We start from the raw sequence: 24,014 nt of genomic DNA, 5'->3' as shown, positions 1-24,014 counted from the left end.
AAGAGGTGATGTGAGGAAGACAGGAAAGGGAGAGTGAGTTGATTCAGGTTTGACATGAGCATGGTTGGAGCCCTTCATCAAATGGCAATTTGGTCTAGGGACTCACCAATCAGAAGAGCAGGCTTCAGAGCAAAGTGTATACCTCTAGGGCTGGCTTGAAACTGAGGCTAGATCTATCTCATTCCCTGGAAGGATCATGGGTTTAGAGTTAGAAGGGACCTTCAAGGCCACGTTGTCCAACTCCTTCACTGCACAAATAAGAAACTGAGGCCCAGAAAGGTCATACAATGTGTCCAAAGTCATACAAACGCTCAAATTTGAATTGGAGTCCTTGGATTCCAAAGGAACTACTCTTTCTATTGTATCATACACATCTCTCTCCTTACCCATGCAGACAGAGCAGAGAATAATAAATAGCCTGTAACTCAAATTTGCAGAAAGTGTGGATGGATGGTGGGAGGGAATACCCACATGGATGAGCTCACATATCAATCCAGAATGACTCAAATTGGTATCTGGGAGAGCAGTCCACAACCCCATGATTACATCTGCAGTAGCTTGAAAATAACTTGGCATAGGCAGTCTTTTATTACACCGTGCAGGAGTGACTTGACAAATAGCCCAAACTAGCACCTACAGCCAACAAGACAGATCACTGCTATTTATTTTCCTCGGACGTCTTTGAGGCTGGCTCAGAGACGGCTTGAGTAGGGGCTACTTTATTGTTCCCAGAAGATAACAAATGAGGCTGAAGAATTTGCTTACATTTAACTCTAGCTAGACAGAGGAGTCTTATTCTTCTCTGATGACCTTGAAATCAACCAATCAATCAATCAATCAATAAGCATTTATAAAGCACCTACTATGTGCAAGGCACTCATAGAAAGCAGAATACCAGGTGCCTCCAGAGATGTGGAAATGCACAGATTCGATGAAGAATGGAGTATGTAAATAACTGAAACCTGATTCTTAGCTCTCCTGTATGTCTCATCTAATGGAAGATACTTTCTCAATTCCATTACCTAACTGATCCTCAAATCTTAGGAGTCTTTTATTGCAAACAGTGAAGTGATAGTCCAAAGCATTCTACGTGTCTATCTATCATTCATTTAGTCAACAAACAAAGATTAAGCACTTGCTGTGTGCAAGGCACCATGCTAGATACAAAGTTAAATAACATATGGTTCACATCCTTACGGGTTATACAATATAATTTTTGTGTTTTGTTCTTTTGTGATTTCTTTTGATTAGAGAGTTCTTTAGGTGGAAATTCTTTCCACCAACTCATATTTGCAATTCATCTTCAACTCAGTCTTGGATAGCTGACCAGGGCATTGAAAAGGTTAAGTGACTTGTCTGTGATCACACAGGTAGTATGTATCAGGGGCAGGACTTGAAACTAGGTCTTCCTGACTCCAAGGTCAGCCTGATAGCCACTGGACCATGCTGTCCCTCTTAGAGAAAGAATACAAATTTATGCGCAGAGTTGGATAAAATACAAATCAGAATGTGAAAAGTTCATGCTACAAAGGACAGGTGTTCAGTGCTTTGAGATCAGATGAGAGAGGCATTATTTTTGGGAGAAGGTTCAAGGAAGGCTCCAAAAAGAAGGTATCTGTGGTTTTATTTTTAAGAGTACTGAAAGCTAAGTGTGAATGAGATGTGGGAACTCTACATATGGGGGGTGGTAGTGGTATGGTATGGTCAGAGGCAGGAAGCCAGGGCAGATATTTGGTTCAGATATAATACAAGGTCCAGGAAGAAAGTGATATGAATGAAGTTTGGACCCAGATTATGGAAGGACTAGAAAAACAGACTCAGAGGTTTAAGCTATGGGGGAGCTACTGAAAATTTTTGAGCCTAGGAGTCATGTGTTCTGATTAATTAGGAAGATTAATCTGGCAAGAAGAGGCAGATAGAGATGGGGCTTTTGAGCCAGTTATGCCCTGCCTCTGAAATACACTTTAGACAAGTCATTTAACCACAGAATACCCCAGGCCATACTCTAAGCCTATAGAAGACAGAACTATTGCTGTTTGAACTGGTAGAGTAAATTGCTTCACTGAGAGTTTCCTTTATCCAAGAAAGCTCAGGTCCAGAAAATAAACAAAATCTGGGGACATCGTTCTGAAGACTGACATCACACTGTTTTTCTATGATTACTTGGGTGCTGAGGGATATAGAAGGATTAAATTATGGTTAGAAAACAGACCAATATCAACAGTTGAGCCTCCCTCAAGGGCAGAGGGCAGAGGTCATGAAACATCCATCAGGAACCTCCTAACTCCCTCTGAAACATAAGCTAAGTTTGCTGTCAAAGCTGCTGTGCCCATCACTGCTGCTTTCCTGCTGTTTGACTCATTGATGCCCCTCTTGGGAGCCTGAGTGCCAGCATGCTTGCTCTGGCATTCCATTTCCATTTACTTTGGGCTCTGCCCTCAGCCTCCTGTTGTAGAATAAACAATAACTCTGACCTACTGCTGTTCCTCTCCTGCGGGGAACTGTTTGGCACTTTGGAAACCCTGCTCATTAATGCTGGGTCCTGCCAGGTTTCATCAGTACCCCAGAGCTCATTACAAATGATGAAGACACCTGCTCAAAGCACAGGCTAGTGTGGAGGGCTATATTTCTTTAGTACCACACTGGGGCCAATTCCGCCTTGCGTGCAGGTTTTAATGCTCAATAATGCTCGATGCTTCTTAAGGGACAGTGTTTCAACTGGGCCCAGGGCAGATGCAAAGCAACAACAAATCAATAAATGTGCATTTCGCATGACCCAGAACAGAGGCAGACAACCAGGATCCTGTGGCGGAGTGTATGGGAATCACAGGAGGTCATTTGGGGCAAAGGACTGATAAACAAGGACACAGCTGTGATTTCTATGTTTACAAAGTCTCTTTACCTAGTGGAACACCACGGCATTGAAGTCACATACCCCTCAGATGGAGGGAGAATGACGCCTTGTGTTCTGTTTTCTTTCTCAATTACCAGAATGCTCCATTCCTGGTGTAGTGCAACTGCACAGGCCAGCACTGGCTCCAAGCAACGGGGCTATTACAGCCCAGTGCTGCCTAGGGATATTTAACATGAGGCAAATAAGTGGGGGACCTTGGGCACAGGTGTGCTGGCAAGAGGTTATGGATGCTCCTGTCACCCCACCCATTGAAGGGGAGGCAGAAGTGGGAAAAAGCATAGGAGCAGTTAGAGATTAGAGCTCATCATGTTTTACTGAGTAACAGAGCTGAGTAAAGAGAGGCCCTGGGCCCAGGTTTTGTTTTTTGTAAAAGAAAGCATTTGGGCACATATTACATTTGGGCACATCTCTCCTTCTCTCCTTCCTTCCTTCCTTCCTTCCTTCCTTCCTTCCTTCCTTCCTTCCTTCCTTCCTTCCTTCCTTCCTTCCTTCCTTCTTTCCCTCCTTCCTTTCTTCTTTTTTCTGTCCTTCTCACCCTGCCCTAGCTTTTCCTAATTCATATGCACACTGTGAACATCTGGAAAGCAGAGATGGTGTGGTTTTCCACTGTTGTATCCTTGATGCTCCAGGACACCTGAGGCCCTGGACACAAGTTTGCTGTACTGAACTGAACTGTTACTGAGATTTAACAATGCCCAGTAGGCAGGTACTTGAACGGTTTTGATCAAACTACAGATTTCGTGAACGTTCTTGGATTGAAAGAGAAAGCCCCCTTGTGGAAGCTTCCCAGGATGCCTCCTGTCATCTCTGAGGAGTTGGAAAGCTCCCAATGTCAGAGGCTGTTCAGAAGCAAACAAACTCTAAACGCTTGGAAATTTTCAGAGGAGAGGTGTGTGGTTAATGAATTACTGAGAACCTCTGGTCCTTCCCCTTCAGCTCAGTCTTAACACGACAACTCCTCTCTCGAGGTCTGACATTAAATGACCTCTCATTGGGTCTCACTTTGTATTGCCACTTCTTTATTTAAAAAAAAAAAAGAAAAAGGTAAGTTAGGACTCCAGCAAATTATTTAATTTTATTGGCCTTAGTTTCCTCACTATAAAGTGAGGGCATAAGCTGAAATGCTCTCTGAGGACTCCTTAAGCTCTACATCTATAATTCTGTGACTCATTCCCTTCAAAAAAAGTTGCTAGGGCAGCTCAGCATCAGGGGCTTTTAATTATGGGGAGGGGATGGGATCAACAGAAACTAGGTGGATAGAGTGCAAGGCCTTGAGTCAGCAGCCTCAGACACTGAGTAGCTGTGTGACCCTGGACAAGTCACTTAACCTCTATTTGCCTCAGTTACCTCTACTGCAAAATGGGGTGATAATAGCACCTACCTCCCAGAGTTGTAAGGTTCAAATGAGATATTTGTAAATAGCACTTAGCCCCTAGTACCTGGTACACAGTAGGAGCTATATAAATGCTTATTTCTTTCCCTTTCCTTTCCTGCCCCTAAAGAAGGTCCATCCCCAGGCCTTATTGTCTTTCTCTGTTATGTTTCACTTGGGAGGTCCAGCTGGATCTGTAAGGATAATAACTCACATTTATATGGGCTTTGCAGATATGATCTCACTTGATCCTCAAAACAATCCTGGGATGAGGGATGCAGTGCAGTTTCCACAGCCCATTAACATGTTCTCATTCTCTAAACTCTTGACTGCATCTTAAAAATTTTTTTCTCCATAAATCCTCTAAAATAATTCACCAAGGAATTGGATTTTTTTAAATTGCGGATACCTGTGCAGTCCTGCTGCATCAGTAGTACACATGTATTTTTACAGAAGAGGAAACAGGGGCACAAGGTCAAACTCAAACTCAGGTGGGAGACTCCAACAATTAGCTCCATTCTACTCTACTACACTGCCTCTCTCCTCTTTCTCTTGTGAGTCAGAAATGGAGGGAAAGAAAAAGTCATTGTTTATCACAGAATTACAGCATTTCAGAGTTGAGAGGGTGCTCAGAGGTCATCTAGTGCAATCCATGTCCAAAAAAGAACTCCTCACAACACACCTGATGAGAAATCATCCAGCTTCTACTTGAAGACTTATGATGCGGAGGGTAAGGGTGGGTAGGACCTTGCAAAACAGCCCATTTCACTGCTGGAGGCTAATATTAATTCAGGGATTCTTAATCTTTTTGGTGTCATAGTGACATGACATGGTGACTTCTGGCCTTCTGGTGAAGCTATGGGACTCCTAAGAAAAATGCTTTGTAAATGCAAAATACATAGGATTACAAAGGAAACCAAATATACTAAAATATATCAAAATTAAACAAAACAAAACAAAATCAAAGATCCCAGGTTAAGAACCCCCTACTCTAATTATTGGGAAAGTTGTTGCTTTTTTTTTGCATCAAGTCTAAATTTGTCTTCCTGCAACTTGAACACAAGACCTTTTGTTCTGCCATCTGAGCCCTGGGTCAAACCTGAATTCAAATTTGACCTCAGACACTGAGTAGCTGTGTGGCCCTGAGTGAGTCACTTAACCTTTGTTTGCCTCAGTTACCTCTACTGCAAAATGGGGGTGATAATAGCACCTGAGAGTGACTCTAATTCTCCTTCCAGGGAACAGCTCTTCAAGTTTTTTCAGATATTTATATAGCTTGGAAGTCTGCAAAGGCTTGACAAACATTGTCTCACTGGATTCTCATAGCCCTGTTAAGTTGTTATCATCGGTATTATTATCTCTATTTTACTGATGAGGATACTGAGACTGATAGAGGTGAAATGAGCGGTTGATTGTGGTCATAGAGCAAGTGAGTTTCAGAAACAGAAGTTGAACCTGGTCTTCTGGATTCCCAACTCAGAATTCTATCCGTTACGCAGTTTCACCATGACTACCACCTAGTGACAGCCATTCAATGTGCCCTGGGATCAAGTATATTGATTTTCTTTATGATAAGTACCAGAGGTAGCCTGAAAGTGTCTAGAGCAGCTTGTCACTGTTTAAAATCTGATTAGGCATAAAATAACAATAATTATAATGCCAATGAATTAAAAATAATAACAATTACAAAGTCCTTCAATTTTTGCAAAGCATTATACATGTTATTTCATTTGGTCCTACCAGTAAAGAAGCATTTGTTAAGCACCTACTATGTATCAGGAGTATGTAAGTAGTTAGGATACAAAGAAAAACAAAAGACAGTCCTCGATTTCAAGGAGTTCACAGCCTAATGGGGAGACAATACGCAAACAACTACATGTAGATGAGATATACACTGGATCAATTGGAAAAAATCAGCAGAGGAAAGACATTAATTAGCATTAAGGGGGATCAGAAAAGGATTTCTTATAAAAGGTTGGATTTTAGCTGAGACTTAGAGGAAGCCAAGAGGCTGAGATAGGGAAGGGAGAGCATTCTAGGCATGGGGACAGCCAATGAAAATACCCAGAGTTGAGAGATGGAAATGTAGTGTACAAGCAACAACAAAAAGGCCTGAGTCACCCAACTGCAAGGGGAGTAAAGAGTAGAAAGGTATGTGAGGGGGAGAAAGTTATAAAAGCCTTTGAATGCCAAAGACAGGATTTTATATTCGATGCTAGAAGTGACAGAGAGCCACTGGAGTTTACTGAATCTAAGGAAGGTGACATGGTCAGACTTTCATTTTAGGAAGATCAGTTTGATGGCTGAGTAGAAGAGAGAATATGGTAGGGAGAGAATGGCAAGAAGACCAACCAGAAGGCTATTGAAATGGTCCAACCATGAAGTGATCAGGTGATAAGAGTGTCAGAGGAGAGGAGGGCATATATGAGAAATGTGATGAAGGCAAAATCAAAATTGGCTATGGGGGTAATAGAATGAGAAGGGAGTGACACTTAAGTAGTGAACCTTCATGACTGGGAGGGTGGTGGGACCCTCAACAAGTTATAAGGAAATTAGGGAGAGTTTTGGGGGAAATAGTATATTCAATTTTGGACACATTGAGTTCAAGATATCTATGGGATATCTAGTTCATGATTTCCAATCTCACAGCTGGAGATGTAAGACTGGAGTTCAGAAGAGACATTGGAGTTGACTAAGCAGAATTGAGAAGCATCAGTATAGAGATGACTGAATTCATGGGTGCTAATGAGATCCCATTTTATAGATGAGGAAACTGAGATTGAGAAAGTTTAAATGATTTGCCCAGCGTCACACTGCTAGTAAATATCTGAGGCAGAATTAATACTTAGGACTTCCAGAATCCAAGCTGACCACTCTAACCACCTACCTGCCTGATTAGAATGATATATGAATCAAAGACTAATTTTAGAGGTGGAAGGAAGCCATCTCCTACAATTCCTTCTTCGTACAGATGAGGAAAATTGATCTGAGACAGGCAAATGGGGAGAAATCATAGGGAGGCAGATTTGCCCAGGGTCACCTAGATACCAATAAGAGACAGAATTGAAATTCAAATCCAGGTTGTCTGGGTTCTGGTCTAACATTCTTTCCATTGGTTTCAGATGTAAATATTCAAAACTCCAGAGGAAAGATAAGGGTTAACATTCTTATACCAATGTCAATGGTTCGTCTGTGCATGGAGGAGATAAGTTAATGAGCTTGCATTTGGGTTAAACACATTTAACTATCTATTCAACAGCCTAATTAATAATTGAAATGAATACAGCTGGGCAATGGACTAGTTGGGCCTGAGACATTAAGCTAAATCCAGCCATTTCCCTTCCTGTGAGAAAGAACTAAACCAAATTAGGAAATCAAGACACTTAAGACTATTTTACCCACTCCAACCCCACCACCCTTTGGGACAAAAGAGACTCTGCAATTCCTTAGCTGTGGCCAGCTGTTCCTCCCCCAACTCTCATTGCTTGCTCCCAGATCCCAGCTGCAGTAGGAGAGGTTTGCACAATCCATGGTAATGTGACCAGGAGCTCTGGAGATGTAGGTCATGGCCACCATATGTCTGAGGAAAAATGCCAGGGGGACAGCACCATCAAGGATGTTCCTTGATTAGGGCTCATTAAACAGACATTTCCAACTTAGACAAACAACAGTTCATCCTCTCCCAGAAGTTAAGCCAAATACAAAATGGATCTTGAGCAGGCTGTGGTTCAGATATGGTGGAAACATCAGGAAAACCTGGGTTCAAATCCTGCCTTACACATTTACTAGCTGTGCAATCCCAGGCAAATCACTCAAGCTCTCTGTGCCTCAGTTTCCTCATCTATAAGATGAGGTTACTAGTACTTGTTGTACTTGTATCACAGGATTGTTGTAAGGATTAACTGAAATAATCTATGATTTATAATTACACAATCGTGAGACAGCAAGAGTCTACCCAATACAAAAAGAATTCCCTTGTATTTATTCTGCATATATTTAGTATGTGGTCATGTGTTACACCTGCCATCTTCACTAGCAGAATGTGGGCTTCTGGGGGCAGGAACTGTATCATCTTCGTATCTCCAGTAATTAGCTTTACCTCAACTATGAAGCTAGCCCCTGGGCAGTTTGTGACCTACTTACTTACACCTCAGTAAAAAAAGATCTGAACATAGGCATTTTTAAAAAAATTAAAGTATTTTTTTCTTCGGCTCTTGGTCAAAGTAATTTGATACCTGGGGTAAGCAAGAAAAAAAAAGTGCCCTTGAACCAACTTTTTAAGACAAATTCCATTGAGAACGTCTTGGGGTCTAAATAAACCCCAAGATACCACCCTAGGGTAGGTAGAAAGAGATTACTGCTGGGGAAACTGTCTATGGAGGGAGGAGGGAATGGTCAAGGCTGAGCCTGGGAGGAACTCACTTGTGTTACAGTCATTGGAAGTTGGGATGGGAAAAGAAAATGCATCATTTGGTAGCTTTCTTTTTGTTTCTGTTCAGACTTGAGATTTGATTGGTTTATGGTGCTCTGGGGAAGGAAACTCTCTTTAACAGGGCAGGTTACCTTTCTGCAGTTGACAGTCTTAGCCAATTGTCTAGGGTATTGAGAGGTTAAATGATTTACTAAGGATCACCCTATATGTTGCAGGCAGAGTCTGCTCCAAGGCCAGTATTCCGTCTGGGCTGCTTTGCCTGTAAATTCTTATTTTAACTAATTACTCTTGTGACTCAGATTCTAAGGGCATTTGTTTCTGACGGAGTACAGGTAAGTGCCCTTTACGTTTTGATACCCTGTGACAAAGCCCCATTCCATGACCTAGTTGTGGCTTTGCTGACAAGGAATTATTCCAGAAACAATACTAGTGTTACCTCTGTGGACATATGAGATGCTAGGAAATAGTGATGCTTTGAGAGGAGTTATAAAAAAAGATAAGGACAAGATTATTCCTAGCCAGGAAAATGGCACTATAATGAAAACTTCTTTTGGGGGCTTTGAGAATTTTGAAAACTATCCACATGTATTTGGCCTGAATGACTCATTTTGATTTGTGGTGAGAATTTTTTGTTTCATGTCATAGGTTTTATGCTAAATTGACTTTCTGTTTCTGTTTATAAATTAGTATCTCCTTTAGATGATACTCAACTAGATAGTTTTTCTTCTTTGGAAGACGCTGCAAACATTATCTCTTCATTGAAGCTAGGATACTTGAAGAACCTGGTCCAGTCTCTAACCTGATTAGGTATCAAAAGGAAATTCAGAGCTGCAGAAACGACCCCTGGAGCAAAGGTTGGCTTTCAACTCCGAGGAATAAGCACCGAATCACAAGTTAATAATCAAGCTGAAAGTGATAAAAGATACAGGATACAAGACAGAGTTGTAACAAGGACAGGCATGCAGAATTTCTCCTAAAGGTCCTGAAATTTAGAAGGTGCAAAAAATAGAAATAATTTTTAAAGTGTGTATTTAAAAAAAACAACTGTTATATTTACCCATGGACAGTATAAACACTCCTTCAGCAGCACAGAAACAAATGTGTTTAGTACCTAATTAGCAAGAATAATTAGTAAAAATTAGAAGCTGCCAGATGGTGAACATTGTTAATAACACCCATCTGTGAGCTACTATAGTAACTCTTCCACTCAACTGAATTTATTTTAATTACTTGTAGTATTTTCATATCATGAATTAAAAAGCTGATCTGAGAGTACATGCTGCTTGCCCCAGGCACTAAAATTAGTGGTTATGGCTCTGGTAATGGAGAATCTCTCCACCCAAACTTTAACTCTTTGATTATATAAACAGTTCTGGATATTTTGGTAATGCCTTTCAAGTTATGAAAGGCATTACCAAAATATCCAGAACTGTTTCATTAAGAAAAATGACCAGAAAATCATAGTAAGAAAACCAGAAGGTCTTTGAACCTCTCTAGAGTACACCTAATAATACAGTTATCCACACAGGCAGAACTATAAGCTGTTTTAGGCAAGGGGATAAAATGAAAGAGTTCTGAGACTTGGAACCAAGACTTGGGCTTAAATCCAAGGGAAGGGAAGAGAAGGAAATAAGCATTTATATGTGGTATTTAATATGTGCCAGGCATAGTGCAAAGTGCTTTCTTACAAATATTATTTCTTTGATCCTTTCAACAACCCTTCAAAGTAGGTGTTATTATTAGCTCCATTTATGGTTGAGGAAATAGAGGCAAAAAGATGTTAAGGGGGTTTGCCCAGGATCACACAGCTAATAATTGTCCAAGGTCAGATTTGAACTCAGGTCTTCCTGACCTTAGGCCCATTGCTCTAACTACTGCTCCTTCAGTTTCCTCATCTATAAAATGATATAAATGATGTAAAATTGTAATTATATGGTTCTTTGACTATCTATCTATCTATATACGCACATACATGCATATATGTATACATTTATATTTATGTGTGTGTGTATGTGTGTGTGTGTGTGTGTGTGTGTGTGTGTGTGTGTGTGTGTGTGTGTGTATGATGAGTATATTGAAGCAGCTAGGTGGTATAGTGGATAGAGCCAGGGCTGGAGTCAGGAAGACTTGTCTTCCTGAATTCAAATCTGGCCTCACATACGTACTGGCTGTATGATCCTGGATAAGTCATATAACCCTATTTGCTTCTGTTTCCTTATCTAGAAAATAAGCTGGAAGGAAATGGCAAACCATTTCCAGTATCTCTGCCAAGAAAACCCCAAATGGAGTCAATGAAGAGCTGTACATGACTAAAACAACTGAACAATGACAACATATGAATATGTACGTATTTATTTACACATACAAGTATAGATATAAATGTGCAGATGTACTATTATTTGAAGAGTAATCTAAATAAGACCAAAGAGAGGTTCTTCACCAGAAGGCTGACCTCCCAGGGATGACTTTTTTGGGGGTTGGGGTGGGGCATAGCCACTGATGAAGACCATCTTCTAAAGCAAGAAGAAATTACAATCTACACTGTAGGAGGGAGTGCCCACATGGATGATATCACAGACCACGGAAGGCATCGCAAATATTTTGTAGCACCCCAGTTGATTTTTTAGCTCACCTAACTCTGAACACCAGATATCCAATCCAATGAACCATGGAAGGTCTGGTTGGCCTCATGAGAGGCAGTATTGTGTAGGAGACAGAAGACTGACCTTGAAATCAGGAGAAAAGGGCTCAGGCCTGTCTTCACGCCTTAGTCGTGAGATATTAATTAGCTGTAGAAGCCTTGGCAAGTCCCCTAACATTTCTGATCTAAAATTTCCTTAACCCTAAAATGAAGGTAATAACAGCCCTAATAACAGGGGTTATTGTTGTGAGGATCAAAGAAGATAATCTCTGCAAAAGCAAAGCTGCAAACCTTCAAGGGCTACGTAAATGTGAATTAATGTTATCATCCTTATTCCTACAGAAAGTAGGGTAAATGGAGCTAGATAACTTATCCCTGTCAAGGCAGCGGAGGGGTCAGACAGGAGAATTGTGGGCTGCTTGCTCTACAACACTCCCAGGGTGAGAACTAAATCAAAATAGAATTGGGAATTATTTACCAAAGTAAATAAAAAATAATAAAACACAGGTAACACTATATTTTAAAACTAAGTTAACATGTGGCCTACAGGAATCCTCATGTGTAGGTTTTACTGTTCAGTCATTTTTCAGTTGTGTCCAACTCTATTTGGGGTTTTCTTAGCAAAGATCCTTGTCTTGGCAAAGAAAAGGTTTGCCATTTCCTTCTCCAGCTCCTTTTACAGATGAGGAAACAGGCAAACAGGGTTAAATGACTTGCCCAGGGTCATACAACTAGTAAGTGTCTGAAATCAGATTTGAACTACGGAAGAGACTTCTTGACTCCAGGCCCAGTAGTGGCCCCGATTTCTATTTGATTTTGACATCACTATGATATCAACAGGATGATGGCCTTGGAGTAGGGAAGATCTCTGTGGCCCTGCACAAGTCACTTATCCTTTCTCTGCCTCAGTTTCCTCTTCCGTAAAGTGAGGATAATAATAACACCAACGTGTCAGGGTTGTGTGGATAAAATGAGATAATACAACTAAAGTCCTTAAGGTTTTAATTACGTTTGGTAATACCATTATTGTTTTGTTGTTAATCTTATGGCAGATCCTTCTCCCCTTGCTCCAGCTTTAGACGACCATGAACCCAAAGAAGGAGGGAAGAAACTCCAGTCTAAAAACATCATGAGATGGTAGAATCAGACCCTAGTCATCTTTTCCCCATTCCTTTCCTCTAATTTCTAAACTGCTCTCTCATGCCAGAAGTTTTTTATTTTTCCATATCTCTTCACAATTAATTCTTAGCAGCTGAGTCTATCAACAAAGCAACATTTCCATTGACTCTACAAGACACTGGGGCTTTTGAGATCCTCTTGTTTTCATTTTATAGATGAGGAAACCAAAGCACAGAGAACAGAAGGGATTTTTTACCTACTAGTGGTGCTGGGACTCGAACCAGAGTTTAAGTAGTACTTTTTACACAGTACACAGCACCTGTGGGATAGATAAAATCTAACAATATCAAGCATTTATACAATGCAAAATAATATGCAACATAAGGTTTGCAAAATGCTTCACATGTGATCTTATTTGATCCTCAGGATCCTTATCCAAGGGTCAGTGATATTATTATCACCTCCATTTTACAGAGGAGAAAACTGAGGCAGACTAAGGTTAAGTTAGGGACACATAGCTAATGAGTGTCTGGGTTGGATTTGAAATCAGGCTTTCCTGACTCTATTACACTGCACCACCTAGCTCATTTAGATTACCTACATCGCCCTATTCCTGAAATTTCTGTCTTTTCTAAATTGATTCTTTTTTATGACTTTCCTTTTTCAGTTAGGGCCCTCACCATTCACCTAATTACTCAGGATTTGCGTCTTCCTTTCTTTTCCTTACCTCCCATATCCAGTGATTTCCTATACATCCTATTTCTGCAGTATCTCTTGCATCCAACCCTCCTTTTGATTTTTAATGCTGCTGACTTAGAACAACCCTTCAGCAGCTGAAGACTGGTTTTCCCTTTCTCTGATAACGCAATACTCTGAATCTCCTTTGGTATTCTATTATATTTTACCTTTACTATTTTATACTGTATGATATTGATATTGGGGGGAGGTCTGAAACTAATTTCATCAAAGTAGAGACTTTCCAATAGGAAATCCTTTGTAATTTATAGACGTAGGTTTAACACGCTGTAAATTTAAATAATCTGTCCTTAATCCCATTCCAAGGCAGGACCTGAAACTAGGTCTTCCTGAATCCAAAGATATACTAGCTGTCCCACCTCATATTTATTGCATACTATAATACAGCTAAGTCCCCAACTAGTGGAAATAATGAATTCCCTTAAGTGGTGGCATGTATTCACATTTGCACTCTCTGAAGTGATAATTTATGCAAAATATGGAAATTGGTTCCAACCCAATGGAAATCCACTGTGTGGAATTCAAATAATGCAATTTAAGAGATTCATTATTCAAACTACCCGTATTGCATATTTGTGTCTTTGTCAAATCCCTCCAGCTAGATTACAGACTCCATAAAGGCAGGCAATTGGGTCTAATTCCCTTTGCAGATCTCCTAGCATCTGGTACCATGCTTTGTGTATGGGAGGTACTTTAATAAAATGATGGTTGAATGAGTGAAGAAACAACACATTTCCTATCTGCCCCTAGAATAAAATCCAGAGACATTCAGGGCTTTTCACAAAATTTGGCTCCAGTCTCATTTCAAACCACTCTGTCACCCACTCTACCTTCTAGTGGCTTCCAGATCGCATGTCGCCCTCCCTAGCCTTTGACTTAGTGTCAGGATGACCCAGGTAGAAGTCCCAGCTCCCACAGTCCCCAGCTGTGGGTGACACTGCATGCGTTACTTAACCTCTCCAAGGTCACTTTTTCATTATCTGTAAAGCAGAAATGAGAATCTGCACTTCCTATTCACAGGGATTTTGTGAGGAAAGCGTGTAAAAGCAGCTATTACTACTTGACATTCTGTCATCTTGGATGGATAGTAACCAAGCTATAATTAGGGTAACATGCTCAAAAACGTTATCGCTATTCTCCAATCTACGAATGGCAGCACAGGCCAAAGAAACGTCAGATCTCTAGCTTATCCTCACTAGTTTATCCTTCCTTCCACTGCTGTCTGGTTTTTTAAAAAATCACATCCTGTCTAGGCTGCCTTTAGCAGGTGCCCTGAGGGCACAGCATGGGACAGCTGCTGCCTTCTTTGTTTCTAAGGGCAGGAAGCCATCTCATTTCGAAATTGCTTCAGTCAATCCTGTGCCCCATCTCTTTGTTTTTATTCTGCTTTTAATTGTGGTGACTTCCTTCCCACTCACAAATAAAACCCCCATAACACCCAGTGCTGTGTCCTTTGAGACATATGTTGTGTTAGACATATAGTAACTTGAAACACAAAGGGGAAAGATGAAATATTCCCACAGGCTAGCCATGCAGAGAAGGCTTTTTCTACAATCCTTCCTGTTGCTAACAATCTCAGGGTACTACACAGGAGAATAGCAAGAATTTCTTATTTATTCTTTTTTAGGTCCTTTGGGAACATTTCCTGCCCCTTCTCTCCAGCGACTCCTCCAATTTTCAGGCTGGATTCTGGATTTCACTATCTACATGTTTTATAGGTCTTCAACTTGTGTTTAAGTTCCAATAAGGAATTGGAAAAAATAAGAACAATTTTTTGAAAGTTGAAACTGAAGCCTGCATAATTATAAAGAATAAGCCTATCTGGGGAAAAAGACATAAGAGGATGTACCTCCCTTCTTAACAGAGGTGGGGGACTATGGATGTGGAACATGGGATGCCCTGCTAGACTTGTCTGATAACGCTCACTTATTTTGCTCTATTTTTTTTCTTTTTCTCTTTCTTATTTTCTGTTATAATGGAGGCTCTCTGAGTAGAAAAGGAGAAAGAATAGGTAGATGAACTAAAAACAAAAGATGCAAATGAAAATAAAGCAAAAAACAAAATCTAGCCTCAATGAGAAGGCTCATCAGCTAGCTCTGGAATCTGTTGTTTCTCTAACATAGGTAGTGGAAGGAATAGTGTTGGATTGGGAAGGGCAGCAAGGTAATGCCACAGCACACAGAAGGTAGGGCCTGGAGTCAGGAAGATTAATCTTCCTGAGTTCAAATCTGGCTTTAGACACTTCCTAGTTGTGTGACCCTGGGCAAGTTACTTCACCCTGTTTGCCTCTGTCTCCTCATTTGTAAAATGAACTGGAGAAGGAAATGGGAAACCACTCCCATATCTTTGTCAAGAAAACCCCAAATTGGGTCTCAAAGAGTCAGAAACAGCAAATTATTATTAACCACATCACTTATGGGATCAAATCTTATCCCCTAAAATCAGTATTTTGACTGCAGTAGCCTGGATCTATTGAGCCTCTATGTGTCTCTCTTAGGACCCACAATGGTGGTGACTCCTTTACCCACCAGAGGTCACTATTAGAAAAGTAAATGGCTGTCTTGCTTTTGAGAAGGCCTGATCCCAAGCCTTTGCCTCTTGAATGGAGGGATCTTTGTCTTCTATTACACATAAACCTTCTCACATGACCTAGTACAATAATACTCTCATAGTAGGCAGATGATGTCTTCAGGGTATCAATATTTTCAGTAGTCTTCCATCTCACCCACTAGAGAGATCAGCCTCTTAGTTTCTACCTGAAAAATCATCATTTGTGGTTACAGATGAAGAAACTGAGGCAAACAGGGTTAAGCAACTTACCTGGGGTCATACAGCTAGTAAGTATGTGAGATCAGATTTGAACTCAGTAAGATAAGGCTTCCTGATTCCATGCCCAGCATTTTATCCATTGCACACCATTAATTCACTGGATGACATGAATTATATGTTATCTCATAACTTAAAAAATGACCTTTCAATTAATATCTTTTTTAACATTACCTAAATTTCTCATTGTATTCTCCCCTATATCCTCCCAGGGACTTATCTCTTATAACAACAGATTTTTTTTTTTAATAAAAGAAGGGAAGCGATATTCAGCAAAACCAACTGATATATTAAAAAAACTTGATATTACATACAGTGTTTCATACCAAGTGCAGGGACGGTGTATTTATTCTCAAATGAAATTATACACACACATATATATGTATATGTATAAGTACATATGTATATATATTTATACACACACACACACACACACACACACATATATATATATATATATATATATATATATATATATGAGAACCATAAGGTACTATACATATACCAGCTATTACAATTATTAGCATTCTTGCTGTCCTCTTTGGGGCCACACTTGGACACTATATTTGCACAGTGTTTGGCTCTGACTGTTTTGCTCCTGCCGTACTTGATTTTATTGCAGTCACTGTGCATAATCTCTCACTGGTTCTGTTTACTTCACTTTGAATCAATTTTTTCTTCTCATTCTTCTCTGTCTTCACATTATTTTCCAGTTCTTACAGGGAATTTGTGTACCACAGTTTGTTTAGACCGTTCTTCATCACTGCATCTCATGAATCTCAGGGGCTGATGTTATATTTTAAATTCTAGCTCTTCAAGCAAAACTACAGAAGAGCTCCCCTATGCCTCCCTCTTGCCTAGAAACGGCCTTGTCTTATGATAATGACAGGAGTGCCCATCCTTCGGTGGGCCCCTGAACGTTACAGGGGATGTTCGGCAAAATTCTCACCTTCTCTTCAACTTGTAGAGAAGGAGCATAATGGAATAGCCACAGAGCTTGGAGAATGTTCCTTGTCTTTGGGTTGGTGATAATAAGGCTAAGGCTAAAGGGGAAAAACCCAAGGAGAATATGAAGATCTTTCTCTATAGGCAAAGGACAGAGATTTCTTTCAGTTTAGCAAAGTAAAATGTGGATATGTATCAGACTTTCCCCAGACTCTCTGGCCTTCTGCCAGCTTGGCTGACCATCATGCAGGAGTAGAGTGGCTCTTGAGACTGCCAATTTTTCCTTCTTACAAAGGATGAGTCAGTCAGTGAGCAGCATGTGCTGAATACACACTGTGAGCAGAGTACTACAGTAGGCCGTGTGGGCAGATGGGCAAGAAATAAAAGACATGGGCCCCTCCCTTGGAGGGGGGTAGGGAAGGGTCAGTCTTCCCAAAAAGGTCAACTCTTTAATAAATTATTAAATTTTGAGCCAAAACACTTTCCTAGATAACTCCAAGAACAAGTCCATGTCGGCTACTTCAATGTGAGTTGATATTACGTGAAACAGTGTACATAAAGTACTTTTCAAATCTTAGGTTGGCTATTATTATTGCTATTTCTTTATATATTTATCTGCTTGTTTCTGTATCTCTCCATTTATTGATTTATGCTTGTCTATTTATTATTATCATTCCATAAAACTAGTTTGGTAAAAGTTCATTCTATGAATGAAAACATATAAAAGCTCTTTAAAGTTTGCCTTATATGAATGAACTCTGTGAGGCAGCTCCTGCAACGGCCGGTGTCCCTATCTTCCTGGTAGGGGCATCAATAGGGATACAGACCGAGCTTTCAGTGTCCTGCTTGCATCTGTAGTGGATAAGTTTCTGAGGTGGGATTCCAACCCAGGCAATTCAATGCAGCAGAAAGGGCATTCAATTTAGAGCTAGAGACCCTGGGATCAAAGGCTTTACCTCTAAATCAATAAGGACCTCCAAAGCCACCTAAGCCAGAGGGGAGATTTAAACTGAGGTCTTCTGACACCAGAGACAGTGCTCATCCCAACTCTGTAACTTTGAAGAAGTCATTTAACTTCTCTGGGCCTCAGTTTCCTCATCTGTACAAACAGGGAGTTATGCTGGATGATTCCCAAGATCCTTTCCAGCTCTGTATATAAGGATTCTGTCTCCATGTCCTGCACTGTACTGCATGGTTTCACAAACATTAGACATCCTCGTCAATTTGGTTGTCCCTTCTCTTTTACAGGTTTTGTGGGGTCTGTCTCCAGAAGAGATGTCAGAGGTCATGGATTATTGCCTGCCCTCACTGTACAGGTGAGGACAGGGATGGAGTACTGGATTTGAGATTAGCAGACCTGGCTTTGAATCCTGGCTCTGTCATTCTGCTGTTCCTCACAGGAGTTACAGCTCTCCCACTCAGGGCCTTTGTATTTGCTGCCCCCCCATATCTGAAATAGGCTTTATAACACTGCACCACCTGGCTGACTCTATCTGAAGGGTTACCACATGGAAGAGAAATTAGACTTGTTTAGTCATTTTCAGTTGTGTCTGACTCTCTGTGACCCCATTTGGGATTTTTTTGACAAAGATACTGGAGTAGTTTGCCATTTCCTTCTCCAGTTCATTTTATAGATGAGAAACTGAGGCAAACAGGAATTAAGTGACTTATCCAAGGTCGCACAGCTAGTAAGTGTCTGAGCACTATGGTGCCACCTATTGGCCCCTGACCTAGACTTAGACCCTCAATTAAAGCTGACCTAGGCCCAACGGATCAAAATGATAGGGAGGTAAATTTCAGCTCAATACATGGGGAAACCTTTTAATAATTAGACCAGCTCAAAAAGGGTTGCATTATGTAATGGAGTAATAAGGTCCTTGTCACTAGGAGTACAGCGCCAGAAATTGGGTGACAGCTCATTAGTAATGTCATACAGGTAGGAGGCTAGGCTAGTGACCTTTAAAGTCCCTTCTAATTATATGATTCTTTATGTTTCTGATTTAGTTAAAAACAACAAAAATTCCTATCACTCAGAAGGGATAATGTGATATGGTTAGTGGAAGATTCTTCCCATCACAAGTATTATACAATAAACACAACTCAGGAAAATTAATAACACACTTTTATTGCTTGGCAAATCCCTATCTCTAGAGAGCTTCAGAGGTATATTGTCAAGAAATTATATTAATTCCCTGCCGGGAATGTCAGGCAGTCTCTGCTTTAAGAAAGCAAGACTCTCTCTCTCCCTGCCTCCCTCCTTTCTCTCTCTCTCTCTCTTTCTCTCTGTCTCTGTCTCTCTGTCTGTCTGTCTCTCTCTCCCTTTCTTTCCCCCTCTCTCAGCTTCCTGCTCTTGAGTGGTGCTGATGGATGCTGCTTACTGGAATAAATGGTACTTAACTGGTGTCTACCGTTCCAAGTTCAATGGCAGCCAAGTCACAGCCTAGCTTCTATCAGATAATTCCCTGGGTACTCATGACAGCTATTTACTCCATGGGTGGTGACTCAGGGTCATGAGAGCAGAGATTCAGAACTGGAAGGAAATCTCAGAGGGCATCTACTCAAAGATTCTTACTTTCTAGATGAGGAAACTGAGCCCAAGAGAGATGGAAGTGACTGGGCTGAGATCACATACATACAAAGAGTCAGGATTTGTACCCGGATTAGCAAGAGAAATAATTTACAAGATTGAAAGGTAAATTGAGAGCATGATGGGAAGGGCTTTAAAAGTTAAACAGAGGAGTTTATATTTGATATTAGAAGCTATTGGAGTTGTCACCATCAACTCCAGTTTCTCTTTACTGTACCCACTCTATGCAGCCAAGTGAGCCAGACTTTCCACGTGTTAAAAGACTTAGATGCCATCCCCTGTCCAACACTCCCCAAGACCATTTAACATCCTGTCTTGGTGAGAGGTGCTGAGGGGAAATCTCCCCTCTAGACTATGAATAGTGGAACCCGAGCCTAATTTCTATCTCCAAGCCTCCCCAGAATACCTACTGACATCTCTCATTCTTTTCTTGTGCAATTGATTTTCTAAATTTAAACAGAGGACTTTGTGTTCATTCCTGCTCAGTTTCATTATACTATGGAAGGATAAAGAGGCAGTTAAGAGGCATAATTAATAGGATATGAGACTTGGTATCAGGAAGACCTGGCCTCAAACATTTACTAGCTTGTGTGACCATAGCTAAACTTAACTTCTCTGGGACTCAGTTTTTTCATCTATACCACGTAGGGTTGGAGTCAATGAACAGAAAGTTCTCTTCCAGGTCTAAATCTATGATTCTAGAACTTACATTAATTGACCTAAAGTAAAGGAAGCAGAATTAGGTAGACAATATACACCAACGCAAATGGATAGAACGACAAGACAACAGAAACTGAATGTTGTAAAATGATCACAAACAAAGTTGGTCACAGAAATGAGAAGGCACCATCTCCCTTCTTTGCAGAGGTAGGGCCTATGGATATAGAATGCTGAAAACAATGTCAGGGCTCTTTGATGTGCTGGTTGGTTTTTACCGGGCTAATTTCTTTTCTTTTCTTTTTTATTCTTTGTTATAAAGGATGCTCTACTAGTTACGTGACCTTGGGAAAAATCAATCTCTTTGAGCCACACTTTGCTCATCTGTGAAAACAAGGTGATAGGACTACATGGGTCTGGGAGGGGAAAGGATAAACTATGAAAAGTGACTCAAGAACAAAAATTAGCAACACAAATTTATTTTTAAAAACTCCATGTTGCTCAATTCAGTTCATTATTCCAACCTATAGAAAGCTTTTTGCATCCTGATTCTGTCACATAGTATATTCATTTTCCTTCCCAGATTTGCACTATCTAAAAATTTGCTAAGTAGGCCATCTGTGCCTTCATCTACATCTCTGATAAAATTATGGAAGAGCTCAGGGCCAAGTTCAGAGCCTTGGTGCCTGGCTCCAGAGAGTACCCTCTCCACACTGAGGTGCATATATATGCATTCTCTTGGGATAGCTGTCCAACGAGCTAGCTGCGACCTCTCTTAATGGTCCCAGTTAGGGAAATACACAGAAACTTATTTCATAGGAATAATTTGAGACATGGGACCATGGTACAATCAGGCCCAGACAGCACAGACACAATTGGACACAGGTCAGCGCTCTGTGGGAGGAGATCCTTTTCTGATGTCTCCAGTAATAGACCACCTTGGAGAATGTCCAAAGTGGACCAAGCCTATATCAAATTCCATGCTATAAGGAGGAGTATGAGAGTTCGGCTAGGAATGATGATGGAGCAAAACCCAATAAACACCAATGAAAGACACAAATATACACATACCCAAAGCTGTTAAAGCTTTAAAATGGCACTAAGCCTTTTGGGACACCCAGCATCTATCTGTATATATGGATATCTGCACACATATATATGTTATACAGAGACATACATATTATACCACCACATGATGTACTTATACAAGCCCGGGATTTGGAGTTAGGTGAGACCTGGGTTCAAATTCTACCTTTGAAATTTACTGTGTGGCCCTGGGCAAATCACTTCATCTCTTTGAGCCTTGGCTCCTTCCTCTGTAAGATGGGGATGACAAGACATATCTCAGTCAGATTGTGAGGATCAGATGAGACAGGCAGCATATATAAACCTCTTTGGACACTCAGAGTGCTATAAAAATATCACTTTGATATTCATCTGAGCACAGCCAAACACAGATGTGTTAAGAACTAGCTACTTGACGGAATAAATAAACAGAGGAGTTGGAGCGGAACCCCAGCTTTGCCACTTACTAGCCGTGTGGCCTTGGGAAAAATCACAGAACCTCTCTTAGCCTCAGTTTCTTCATCTGTAAAAACAAGGTGATTAACTGATGACCTTCAAGGTTGCTTCCAACTTTGAGACTCTGTAGCAGCATAGACTAGCCCAGCAGTTCTCAAAGTGTAGTCTGAGGACCTTTGAGGGTCCCAAGATCCTGTAATGGGGTCTGAGAGGTGAAAATGATTTTCATAATGATAATAAGATGCTTTAATTTCCTTTTTTTGTTTTTAACATGTGATGTTTTACTATCTAAGCATTAATAGATAAAACCTGCATAAACAAAAGCTCTTTGGGAGAGGTCCTTCTTAATTTTTAAGAGTGTAAAGCATTCCTAAGATGAAAACATTGGAGAACCATTAGACTGATAAATTTGGAATCAAGGATTCTGAATTTGGATTCTGGCTCTGCTACCTGTGTGACCCTGCATATATCAGTTAACCTTTTGGGCCTCAGTGTCTTCATCTGTAAAACAAAGGGACTAGATGATTTCTGATAACCCTTCCAGCTCTGTCTGTGGTGGGAGTGGAGGGAGTAGAGATGGACTAATCCCTCTTAATTCTAGTGCTTAATTCTATTTATTTTCTACTTATCCTGTAAATAGATTGCACTGTATATTTCTGTTTGCATGCTTTCTCCTCCACTGGACTGTAAGCTTCTTTTTGTATCCTCACTACTTCAGCATAGTGCCTAGTACTATTAATAAATACTTATTGAATTGATTATGATTTATTTAAGTGTGGTTCCATACCTAGTGCTCCCACTTACTAATCTGCCCATGGCAAAAGTCCCTTTGACTTTTCTGGGTCTCAATGTCCTCTTTTGTAAAATGAAGGAGTTATGTTGGATGACATCTGTGGTCTCCTTCAGTTCATTTTACCATTCCAATGTGAGGGGTGGGGCAGTAGGAGGCAAGGAAGGGAGAAAAGGAATGGGCTGATGGAATAAGAGGGAGGGAGAGCATGTGGAGAGAAGGTGCTATGGGCGAGGCTGTAGTCTAGGCTAGTCTAGCAATGGCCTGTGACTGGAACATGTCCAGGATGTGGCATTTTAAGCATCTGAGGTAGTATACTTAAAAAAAAAATGTTCGGCAGCAGGGTTGGGACACAGTTAGTGGTGAAGGGCCAATGATCAGATGCCCCTTTTGGGAGTCAGTAAGAACTTTCCAGAAGAATCTCAATCTCAGGATTGAAAGAGACCTCAGAGGGCTGTACCCCACTCCTGAACAAGAATCCTGTCTCCAATATTCCTGGCCCATGGTCATCCAGCCTTTACCTGAAGAACTAAATAAGGCAGGAACGCATGACTTCCCACGGCCGTGGGGAACTGAAGAACTTGGGATGTTGGTCTGGCAAAGAAAAGGCTTAAGTGGACATGCTAGCTATCTTCCAATACTGAACAGGTTATTACATCAAAGAAGGATCAGGCAGATTGCTATTCAAGGAGTGAGGTGGAGGAGTGGATGGAGAATTGGGCTTAAGTCAGGAAGACCCAAGTTCAGATCTTGCTTTAGTGACCTTGTGACTGAACCTTTCTCAGCCTGTCTCCTCATCTATAAAATGAGGCTACTAATAGCCCCTGCCTCCCAGGTTGCAGTGAGGATCTGATAATGTTTTTCAAACTTTAAAGCACCACATGAATGCTAGCCGTTCCCTTCCTCCTCCTCCTCAGTTTCTGTGAGACATAACTACTGTCAATGTATGGATGGTTCAGGGAAACAAATTTCAGGTCAATATAAAGACAAATTTCTTGCAATTGGAGATATCTGAAAGTGAATCAGTCTGTCTTGAGAGGTAATGAGTTTCCCATCAATGGATGGGGGCAGCACGATCATTTGTCCAGGATGTAACAGACATTATGCTTTTTTGGGGATTGGGGTGGGGGGGGTGGGGGGAGAAGAGGACTAGAGATGGATTAACCCTTCTTAATTCTAGCGCTTCCTTCTTTTATTTATTTTCTATTTGTCCTGTAAATAGCTTGATCTGTATAGTCTTGTCTTCCCCATTAGACTGTAAACTCCTTTTTGTATCCCTACCACCTGAGCACAGTACCTGGCATACAATAGGTGCTTAATAAACACTTACTGAACTGAAATGGTATGATTTGAGTGAGTTCACATTCCACTGGCATGACCATTGGCATTACCCAAGGTCACATCCCTGTTGCTACCATGAGATAGAGGCTCCTCCCTTCTTCCCTGTATCATGG

General features: G+C 40.8%; 1 protein-coding gene and 1 long non-coding RNA gene across 11 annotated transcripts in view; one reads left to right on the top strand and one right to left on the bottom strand.

Moving 5' to 3' along the window:
• The window catches only part of ARHGAP22 (Rho GTPase activating protein 22), a 414,522-nt gene that overhangs the window by 82,400 nt on the left and 308,108 nt on the right, over positions 1 to 24,014 (bottom strand). The window lies entirely within an intron of this gene.
• On the top strand, positions 1,507 to 22,528 carry LOC140516736 (uncharacterized). 3 transcript variants are annotated; one of them, XR_011971419.1, is made up of 6 exons: positions 1,508 to 1,611; positions 9,406 to 9,572; positions 10,942 to 11,061; positions 12,412 to 12,496; positions 14,862 to 15,100; positions 18,254 to 22,528. It is a non-coding gene; the product is annotated as an uncharacterized lncRNA (long non-coding RNA). The 3 variants fall into 3 exon arrangements; XR_011971420.1 differs by lacking the exon at positions 12,412 to 12,496 and having other exon boundaries at positions 1,507 to 1,611; positions 9,406 to 9,714; XR_011971418.1 differs by lacking the exon at positions 12,412 to 12,496 and having other exon boundaries at positions 1,512 to 1,611.

This window comes from Notamacropus eugenii, chromosome 1 (genome assembly GCF_028372415.1).
Source record: "Notamacropus eugenii isolate mMacEug1 chromosome 1, mMacEug1.pri_v2, whole genome shotgun sequence".
Lineage (NCBI taxonomy): Eukaryota > Metazoa > Chordata > Mammalia > Diprotodontia > Macropodidae > Notamacropus > Notamacropus eugenii.
Note: the sequence above shows the minus strand (reverse complement) of the source record. Positions and strands in the feature narration are given on the sequence as shown.